Source organism: Vombatus ursinus, unplaced genomic scaffold (assembly GCF_900497805.2).
Source record: "Vombatus ursinus unplaced genomic scaffold, bare-nosed wombat genome assembly UNPS02014786.1, whole genome shotgun sequence".
Lineage (NCBI taxonomy): Eukaryota > Metazoa > Chordata > Mammalia > Diprotodontia > Vombatidae > Vombatus > Vombatus ursinus.
The window spans coordinates 13832485-13843594 of NW_020954564.1; the positions used below are offsets into that span (position 1 = coordinate 13832485).

General features: G+C 40.0%; 1 pseudogene; it reads left to right on the forward strand.

The window, feature by feature from the left end:
* Nucleotides 1–2259: 2259 nt before the first annotated feature.
* LOC114047002 lies at nucleotides 2260–10890 on the forward strand (annotated as a pseudogene).
* The last annotated feature ends 220 nt before the right edge of the window (nucleotides 10891–11110 follow it).

Genomic DNA, 11110 nt, shown 5'->3' on the forward strand with positions numbered 1-11110 from the left:
GGGGGGGGGGGGGGGGGGGGGGGGGGGGGGCGGGCCTTAGCGGGCCGCCGAGCTCGTTGGTTCTCGGCTCTCGTCCCCGAGGCCGAGTTGGCTCTTCCTCACCGAGGAGGAAGTTACGATTCTGACTTCCGGCTCCCCTTGTTTCGTGTTCCTTCCGTGGTCCTTCATAGTGTGCAACTACCTCCTGCTCCAGTATTGTAATTGTTGCGACTTAAGGTTGTAATTGCCGGGGGAAGAGTGGCCTAATAGACGAGAGCTTGCCGCTGAGTCAGGGAGACCTGGGTTCAAGTGCTGCCTGACTCATCCTGACCATGCCACTCTGAGCAAGTCACTTAACCCTTCAGTGTTAGAATAGGGACAGGTACTGGACCTGTGATTTAATTGTTGTAGGCCCTATCTGTAACTCTTGTTACACTATGTGCTAATGTCCAGGTCTGGCACTCTATGTTATATCAAATAATAACATTGCATTGAGAGTTGAAAGAGGGAAGGGAGGGAAGAGGGAGAGAAGGAGCAAAGGAGGGAGAAAGGAGAAAAGGAACGGAGGAAGGAAGGAAACACAAATCTATTAAGCATGTACTATTTGCCAGGTATTGCACGAAGCACTTAGCAAATGTCTCATTTGATCCTCACAACAACCCTTGGAGGCAGGTGCTATTGTATTTACAGTTGGGGAAACTGAGGCAGACAGAGGTTCCAGGGTCACATAAGTAGTAGTAAGAAGGAAGGGACTCCTTCCTTTGTATTCCTGCTTCTTATTGGTACCTCATCTTCAATAGCCTTGGTATAGAGATTGGCACAATAACAACTCATGTATATAGAGGTCACTTATCCAGCAACTGCAAATGTCCTGGACTCAGTCAAGAGTTAGAAAGTAAGTCCCTCCAAATTCCTCTCTGAGCACCTAAAATAGAGACGTCCATACACTACAGCTGTTCCCCTAGTCACTGTGCTGCTGGGTGCCAACCTTCACCCCCATCCAACTGGGGACTCTACTTTCCACCCTAGTTCCCTGGGCTTCTGACTGATGAGACTTTCTAGCTAGATCCAGAACTTCACAGTTGTTCCTAGGCCATTTTTGTGGCATGCAGCCACAAATACCAGTTACCCCTTTCCACCTCCAGCTTCCAGAACAATAATCAATTAACACTTCGGTTCCTGGAAAGAGAGTGTTACTCAATTGCCCTGTGGTTCCACTCATTATTCCAGTGACTTCCCTGACCAAAACACTCTACTTCCATTATATGTGTGTGAATATACATGCACATATACATACACACATACCTACACATATGCATACATATATATCTGTATGTGTATATGCTAAGTGTATGTATACATATACTTTCCTTACTCTATATCCTTCCTTCATTTCTGTCTACTCCAGACCCTCATTCTCTTATTCATGACCCCTGTACTTACCTAGTTACTCTCTATTCTCCAAACACCTCAAGCAATCAAAACTTCTGAGGTATCCATTCTGGGATCTCTCCTCTAAAGTAATTTCTGCTACCACCTTGTGGAACTTGTCCCATGGCTCCCCCTTTTCCATTATGACTCGCTCCCAGAAAAATGGTAATTCCTAGAGATGATAGGACACTTTTCTATGGCAGGATCTCTCCCCCCACCCCACATCCATGATTATGCAGCCCACAACAGATCTATAACCTGCCCTGGTCACCTTCCTTCCTCATATGAATAGAGTATATATAGATACAGATACTTGTCTTCCACTATTAGGATATAAGCTCCTTGAGGGGAACTTTTAAAACATATATCCCCAGTGCTTAGCAGGGTTCTTGGCACATAGTAAGTGCTTAATAAAATTTTTAAAAGTCATTCACCAAAGCTCATAACACTTTGCTGATCATATAGACTAATCCATATTTTTTAACGTTATTTGCTTTTTGGAACTGCTCATTCCTGAAAGATACTAAATAAGCAAAGTACAACTGCATTAATTGGTATAAATGAATGAAAAAAACTTGTGATTTCTAATGCTAATGAATCTAAATACAGAAGCAGCAGTCCTGGCCCTTAAAGATCTGGCCAGGCTCCCTCTCGAAGAGAAAGCACACACCTAGAAAGGTGTGTTGTTGTCCAGGGAATATTATTTTTATTTGAACAGTCACAGAGATGATGAATAGAGACATAAAGGGGTCAAATGACTCACACAAAGGCAATGGTAGTAATTCCTAGAGCAAGAAGTGAAAAGGTGATATACCTAGAAGAATTTTAAAGAGTTTGTTGGCAGGGCCAATGGCCTGGTGAGTGAAGCATGCTTTGGGATCTGGAGTTGGCTACATATGCCTTTGGACTAGCTGATTTACCAATCTGGAAAGCTCAGTTTGTAAGTCAATAGTTCCAAAGCTGGTGGATTAAGTCACCCAGGGCACAGTTTCAGCAGATCCTGTGGTCCAGAAGTTGTTATTGTTTTAACATATTTTGATAAACTATGTTTCCCTTTTTAATTTTTTGAATGTTTGTCTTTTCTTTGTCAGATAGAATGAAATCTATACCTACTTTTTTTGGATTCAGTTGATGCATAGTAAATTTTTTTCTCACCCCCTCCCTCAGTTTTATTCTGCGTATGTCTTTGTTTTTTAAATGGGTTTCTTGTAAGCAACAGATTGTGGGGTTTTGTTTTCTTATCCAATCTGTCACTCTTTTTTCATTTTATTGGATTGTTTAATACATTCATTTAAAGTTATGAGAGGCAGGTTTATATTTCCCTCCATTTGTCTCTAATACTGCTTTTTTTCAAGTTGCAGTTTTTTTCCTCTTCCAGTATAAACATAGTACTATGTTTCTTTAGTTACTTTCGCTTATTCTTTTTTAAGGTGTCATTATTCCAACTGGCTTTCTAATTCTCACTCCTGATCCCTCTCTCCCATTTGATACTCCTTTTCCTTTGGAGTTTTGCTTTATTTCCTTTTTCTTTCCTACTTTTAGTTCTTATGCTCTATTTTTACTCTCAATAGGTCAAGTAGATTTCCCCTTCCTCTCTTCTCCTTCAACTAGTTTTGTTCATTAATTTTAATTTCATTTTTGCACCCTTTTCCAGAGAACATCTCACTCCTTCACTTTCCTTGCCCTGTATCCTTCCTTTCTGTCTGCTCCAGACCCTCATTCTCTTACTCATGACTCCTGTACTTACATAGTTACTCTCTATTCTCCAAACACCTCAAGCAATCAAAACTTCTGAGGCACCCATTCTGGGCTCTCTCCTTTAAAGTAATTTCTGCTACCACCTTGTGGAACTTGTCCCATGGCTCCCCCTTTTCTGTTATGACTCACTCCCAGAAAAATGGCAATTCCTAGAGGTGATAGAGAGGACACTTCCCTATGGCAGGACCTTTCCCCCCACCCCACATCCATGATTATGCAGCCCACAATAGACCTATAACCTGCCCTGGGCACCTTCCTTCCCAATCCTCCCTGGATCGACATCCTCCCATTCCCCCAGACTTCAGTTGCCAGAGAGGTTGTCTCCCCTCCCCAGCTCACCCCCAGCCTGGGATAAGTTATGTCTTCTAGCCCCAACTCCATCCTCACTGACAACACCTGACACAAGGTCCCTATCTCCCTACACAGAGCATCTCTCTTCACCCATAAGAGCATTCATCAGTAGCACCCCTTCCAACCTCCAAAACAAGGCCTTCCCATTCCTCACCCTTTTCAATCTCTTCCCTGGCACCAACTCACCCACTCTCCTATAGGCTCTTCTTTTCCTGGGAGACCAGAGGAATCACCTTCCCCTCATTACTGGTCCTGGACTTGACCAGGGCACATTACACACTCTCCTCCATCCTCATCCTCCCCACCTCTCCCATGCACCCTCCCATTTTATAAATTAGTCTCACACAAAAAAAAAAAAAACCCACTGACCTACCTCCAGGTGGTGTCCCTTGAGATTCTGTCCACATTGCCCCAGGCATGCCTCTTCACTGTCAACTCCAGTTGATTTTCATCTTTACCCCTGTCTCCTTGCGTATTTTTAGGAAAAAGTTTCTCACTGGTCTCATTGTTGTCACTCTGTTGCTTTAGCTTTTGTCCTTTGACTATTTGTTCTTGGCTGTTACATTCCCCCTCCTACATTTCTGTTGTCCAGGGTATTTGAGAAGCAAATAGTTTCTTCAGTTTTCATTTTCTTTCTAAGAATGTTGCTAATGCTTCTTTATTGAATGTCCATCAAAATGAGCCCTGGGAAAGACCTTAGCTTAAAAAGGTCAAGGCCTCCCATTGCATCCGGGGCCATTTCCAGTTGTCTTGATCTACATCTTGGCACTGTACTCTGATGACTCTGGAGGAGAGAGTGAGACTGATGACTTTGCAGGGCTCTGCCTTACTTAAATCCAATTGACTTACAAGTCAAGACATCACCCTCCTGATGTTGTTGGTCCTCTTCAAGAACAAAGGACAAACAACAATTGCATGTCCATATTTTTTTCATGTATGGTTAAGCTCAGATTTGCATAGTAGGTCAGCTTGGGCTATATCTTGAGCTCTGCTTTCTGGTGGGTGCAGAACAGTTTTATGTTATTCAAATTTCCTTTCCTTTGTATTTGAAAGTCTTTCTTTTGAACACTTGCAGAATTTGTTGTTTCTCAGTGGAATTGTTCAATTTACCCACTATGTATCTGGAAGTTTGCAGTCTTCCTTTTTTTTTCCTCTGGAGATAATCTATGGATTATTTCGATTGATGCCTTGTTTTCTGTGTTCAGGTGTTCAGGGCAGTTTTCTTGCATTGTACATGTGGGGAACTGTGCAGAACTCCACCAAGTCTGAGAGAAAGAACACAGCATCTAGCTGGGGCCAGTTCTGACTACCCAGAAGTCAGCTAGGACAAGACCTAGATGAGTAAACCATGAAGTGTGGAAATGTGGAAGGAGGCTGAGATGCTTTGAGATCTAGTCCACAAGGAAACCACAGTTAGAGGGGATAGAGTCAGGTAGTGAGTGATAAGGAAAATGGGGTGGGGGGGGTGTTGGCAGAAAGATTAAAAGTATCAAAGATTTCAGAAGAATAAAACTCAAAGACCTTGAATATAAATAGATAAGTCAACAGGAAAAACAGTAATAACAGAAGGAAATATGGCCTCCAGATCTAGTAAATGACTTCAGGCATGTATGAATAAATACTGAAAAATAAGGGAAAATTATCTAAAACTTGATGAGGCAGAGGACCCTGTGGAATTTGAGGAGAACATGGAACCACACATGCTGTTCCTGAGTAGTTTAAAAGAGAGAGAGGTAGAGCCAAGATGGCAGAGTAGAGGTTCAGCTGAACTCTCCCAACATTCCCTTCTGAACGATTTTAAAATAAAGGCTCAAATTAAATTCTGGAATGGCAGAACCAACAAAAGGTCAGGATGAGACATTTTTCCAGCCCAAGACAATTTAGAGGGTTGGCAAGAGATGTCTATGACATCAAGGTGGGGGCCAGTCTGGAGTGTGCTTGGCAGCAACATCAGCAGCAGATGTGGGATGTGCCCCTGCCAGTGGCAGGAGCAGCTTCAGAACTCTTATCCCAGAGACAGTAAGGGGATAGGACAACTAGTCAGAAAGGGAGCACAGGGGACTTTTTTCTGGCACTGGGTATGAGACCCTCCTTCATTGCCCATAGGTAGCTCTAAGTTGCTGATCCAGAGCAAAAAGAAACACTAGCACTTGTGGCCACAAGGAGCAGGGGTTCTGGTTACAGTTCCAGGGCCAGGAGGAGCATTAATACTTGTGACTACAGGAGACTGGGGGCTCTGGTCACAGATCCAGAGTGGAGAAGAGTGCTTGGGGTCACACACGAGGCAGTAGGCATCCTGGCCTCAGTTCTAAGGCAGAAAGGAGCACTAGCACTTTTGGCTGCAGGAGAGCAAGGAAACCTGGTCACAGTTCTGGGGCCAAGAGGAGTGCTAGCACTTGTGGTTACAGAGCATCAAGGTCCCTTCCTGGGTAAAAGCCAGAGCACAGGCCAGGAGAGCAATGACCACCTCTCTTCTTGGATCATAGTACCTTGGAAGCACCAAAAACTTAAAAATTCCCAAAACTTGCTCTGAAAACAGCAGCACAAAAAACCTGAAGCTTGGGCCAGTGCTCCCCCCCGCAGTGGAGCAGAACCCAACTTTAACATAAAGATATAAGTCAAGAAATAGGCTTGAAAAATGAGCAAACAACAAAAAAAGAACTTGACCATAAAATGCTGCCCACAGGGAAAGGAAGATCAGGAAAGACAGAGAAGATCAAGACACAAACTCAGAAGAAAACAATGACATCAAAACAGCTACGAGCAAAACTTCAAAGGGTAAAATGTGAATTTTACAGAAGCCCAACAAGAATTCCTGGAAGAAATTTTAAAATATTTTAGAAATTAAATAAGAGAGGTAGAGAAAAAATTGGGAAAATAAAATAAGAGTGATGCAAAAAAATTGTGAAAAGAAAGTCAATAGCTTGGTAAAAGAGGCACAAAAATACCTGAAGAAAATAACACCTTAAAAACAGAATTGGCCAGATAGTAAAAGAGGCACAATTATGTTTTATTTTAAAATTTTGAATCAATATTCATTAGAGAAATTGGTCTATAGTTTTCTTTCTCTTTTATGACACAAATATGGTTTTGATACCTAAACCAGGAAGAACAAAAATCAAGAAAGAAAACTATAGACCAATTTCTTTAATGACTTTTGATGCAAAAAAAATTAAGTAAAATACCAGCAAGGAAATTACAGTAATATATCACGAAGATCACACACTATGACCATGTGGGATTTATACCAGAAATTTAGGGCTGATTCAATATTAGGAAAACTATCCATATAATTGACCATATCAACAAAAAAAAACCAGAAATCATATCATTATCTCAATTGATACAGAAAAAACCTTTGACAAAATACAATACCCATTCCTATTAAAAACACTAGAAATCATAGGAATAAATGGAGCTTCTCTTAAAATGATAAGCAGCATCTATCTAAAACCATCAGCAAGCATTTTTTTGTAATGGGGATAAGCTTGAAACCTTCCCAATAAGATCAGTGGTGGAAGCAAGGATGTCCATTATCACTACTGTTATTCAGTATTGTACTAGAAATAATAGAAAAAAGAAAGTTGAAGGAATTAGAATAGGTAATGAGGACATGAAACTATCACTCTTCGTAGACAATATGATGGTATACTTAGAGAATCCCAAAGAATCAACTAAAAAACTAGTTGAAAAAACTTTAGCAAATTTGCAGGTTGTAAAATAAACCCACATAAAACATCAGCATTTCTATATATTAGCAACAAAACCCAACAGGAAGACATAGAAAGAGAAATGACATTTAAAGTAACTGCAGACAGTATAAAATACTTGGGAGTCATCTGCCAAGACAAACCCATGAGCTACATGAACACAATTGAAAAACATTTTTACACAAAGGAAGACAGATTTAAATAATTGGAGAAATATTCATTGCTCATGGGTAGAATGAGCCAGTATAATAAAATTGACAATTCTACCTAAATTACTTTGTTTGATGACGTACCAATCAAACTACCAAAGAATTATTTTATCGAGGTAGAAAAAATAGTAACAAAATTCATCTGAAGAACAAAAGGTTAAGAATATCATGGGAATCCATTTTTTTAAATGTGAAGGAAGGTGACCCAGCAGCACCAGACTTCAAAATATGTTACAAAGCAGTGATCATCAAAGCAATCTAGTACTAGCTAAGAAATAGAAGGATGGATTAGTGGAATAGATTAGGTACACAGTACAAAGTAGTAAATGACCATAGCAATCTAGCATTTGATAAGCTCAAAGATGCAAGCTTTCAGAACAAGAACTCACTATCTGACAAAAATTGCTAGAAAAGTTGGAAAGCAGTTTGGCAGAAACTAAGTATAAACCAACATCTCACACCGTATAACAAGATAAGGTCAAAATGGATATATGATTTAGACATAAAAGGTGATATCATAAGCAAATTAGGGGAGCATGGAAAAATTTACCTGTCACATCTGTGGTTAAGGGATAAACTTATAACCAAATAAGAGATAGAGAGTACCAGAGGAAGTAAAATAGGTAATTTTGATTACATGAACTTAAAAAGGCTTGTATAAACAAAATAAATGCAACCAAGATTAGAAGGAAAGCAGGAAACTGGGAGAAAATTTTTTAGCAAGTTTCTCTGATAAAGGCCTCATTTCTCAGATATATAGGGAACCGAATCAAATTATAAAAATAGGAGTCATTTCCCAATTGATAAATGGTCAAAGGATATGAACAGACAGCTTTAAGAAGAAAAATCGAAGCTATTAATAGTCATATGAAAAAATGCTCTAAATCACTACTAATCAGAAAAATGCATACTAAAACAACTCTGAGATACCACCTCACACCTGTCAGATTGGGACACTAATGCATTGTTGGTGGAGTTGTGAATTAGTTCAACCATTCTGGAAAACAATTTGGAACTATGCCTAAAGGCCTATAAAACTTTGCATACTCTTTGACCCAGCAATGCCACTATTAGGTCTGTATTCCAAGGAGATCAAAGAAAAAGGAAAAGGACTTTTCCTACAAAAATATTTATAGAAACTCTTTTTGTGGTGGCAAAGAAGAAATTGAGGGGATGTCCATCAATTGGGGAATGGCTAAACAAATTGTGGTATATGATTGTGAAGGAATAGTGTTGTGCTATAAGAAATGATGAGCAGGATGGTTTCAGAAAAACCTGGGAAGATTTACATGAAATAATGCAAAGTGAAGTGAGCAGAACTGGGAGAATATTGTACGTGGTAACAGCAATATTGTAAAGAAGATCAGCTGTGAATAACAGCTATAATAATCAAGACAATAATCCAACACAGTTCTGGAGGTCTTATGATGAAAAATGCTATCCACCTCTAAAGAGAGGACTAATGGAGTTTGAATGCAGATTGAAGTATTATTTTTTCACTTTCTTTTTCTTGCCTTTTTTTATGACATCATTAATATGTAAATATGTTTTATATAATTGATGTTCTATTTCTTCTCTTCTCAATACATGGGAAAAGGATGAGAGAGAGAGGGGGAATCTGGAACTCAATTTTTTAAAAAAAAATGAATATTAAAAATAAATAAATGATAAATTTATTTTTTAAAAATAAGAGAAATGAGTTATGAGAGCAGAATTTATGTCCTGCATAATAAAAAGAATGCGCATGAGGGAAAAGACAGCAAGTGGTAGTGAGAATTGAGTGAACCACACTGACTCCTTTTTTGCAACTCAATTTCCTAACTCAGTTTCCTTTCTATTCAATTATTGGTGTAGTCTAATTTCTGTCCTGTGAGAAAACTTTATTCAATTGTGGGAATTGGGAGGAAACCTTATTGTATTGTTTGAACCTAGCCCTACATGGCTGGGAAGCTGGACCACTCTACCTGCTCTTTAAACATCCTTAACTAAGGACCCAGGTTATGATGACCAGAAACCCAGTCAGATCCAAAGACTGATGCAAGGAGTTTTCTCACAACTGTACATCTCAAGCAACCCATATGTCTTCTCTGAAAGCTGGCCCCATACTGATCAATTGGTTATTATTTCCATACTCCTTTGATGTTTACAGACACTTGGGAGAGCAGGACATCTCTTTTGCTGAATTCAGGGAATTACACCTGTTTGCTCTTCCCCTCCCAACTTGCAAAGTCCCTAATCTTTCCTCCAATTAGAAATCAGATTACCTAATGTTAGATCCTGGTTAATTGTTTCCTTTTAATTATTTGGCCTTATTTGATTGTTTTTAATGTATGAAAGTCTGTCTTCCCCTGTATTCAGGGTTTGGTGCCAAAGATGAGGAAGGTGACTGGTCCAGATTTGGGCAATTGGTATGCATTACTTAATAAATCAATATCCTCAGGAGCTCAGACCTTTGTTTCTTTAGTCATTTCATCTTTCACCCACCACAAGTATAATAGAAAAACTTGAATCACAAAGGCAAGCTTCACCAAAAAGACAAAAGGGAAGACAACAGATTGAGAATTCAACCACACAAAAGTGAGAGACAACCTAGAAGAAGAGAAACAAAAGCCAATAATGTTAAAAGAAAATACGCTCACTATGCAAGGAAAATATATTGATCTTAAAAACAGGATGCACCCCTTTTTCTCCCCTTCCCTCCCCTTTCCCCTCCTCTTTCTTCCCTCTCCTCTTCCCCCATCCCTATCCTTCCCTCCATCCTTTCTCCTTCTTCCCTTCCCCAGCCTAGACAATGCCATGGTGGAGATGGCCAAGGAGGCCACGGAGCCTGCCGAGGCAGACATCATGGGGCTGTGCCAGGACATGTTCTTCAAAATGACCATGTACCTGACAGGTGAGCTGACAGCCACCAGTGAAGACTATAAACTTCTGGAAAATATGAACAAACTGACTAGCTTGAAGTATCTAGCAATGAAAGATATTGCAGTAAACATAAGTAGAAACCTAAAGGACTTAAACCAGAAATATGCAGCCTTATCTGGATCAGATCACTTTAATTGAGGAGCAAGTAGTAGCTCTTGAGGAGGCAGCTTACAAGTTCGATGCATATTTAAAGAAACTAGGAAAGAGGGAACTACTGGAGCATCTTGATCAAGGGAATGATATAGTCAAACCTGTGTCGTTAGGAATACCATTTGGCAACTGGAAGAAAAGAAAGAATCAGGGATATCAGTTTGTAATCTAATGCAAAAGTCTAAGTGATGAAGACTTGAGCTTGGGTGATGGCTGTATGAATGAATAGAGTGAAAAGGGTGTGAGAGATATCATGAAAGCAGAGTCAAGGATGACTCCATAGTTGCAAATCTAGGTGACTGGAAGGATGGTGACATCCATACCTGAAGGAAGGAAGTTCAGAAGAAGAAGCAAAGTACAAGAAGTTAGAGAGGCAATGAAAGAATTCTTTAGCACAAAGACTTTAACTATAAGAATGTTTCATAAGAGCTGAAATAAGTGGCATGGAACTTATCCCTATGCTTCAGTTCCTTAAAGGAAGTGGTGCTGCTCATCCAAGGAGAATCCCAGCCCCCACCTCTGATTGGGTGTGTTACTTTGGCCACCTCTTGATGTTTCTTAAACCTGTAGCCCCTGGAACCTTGTCTTATTGCATGCTTC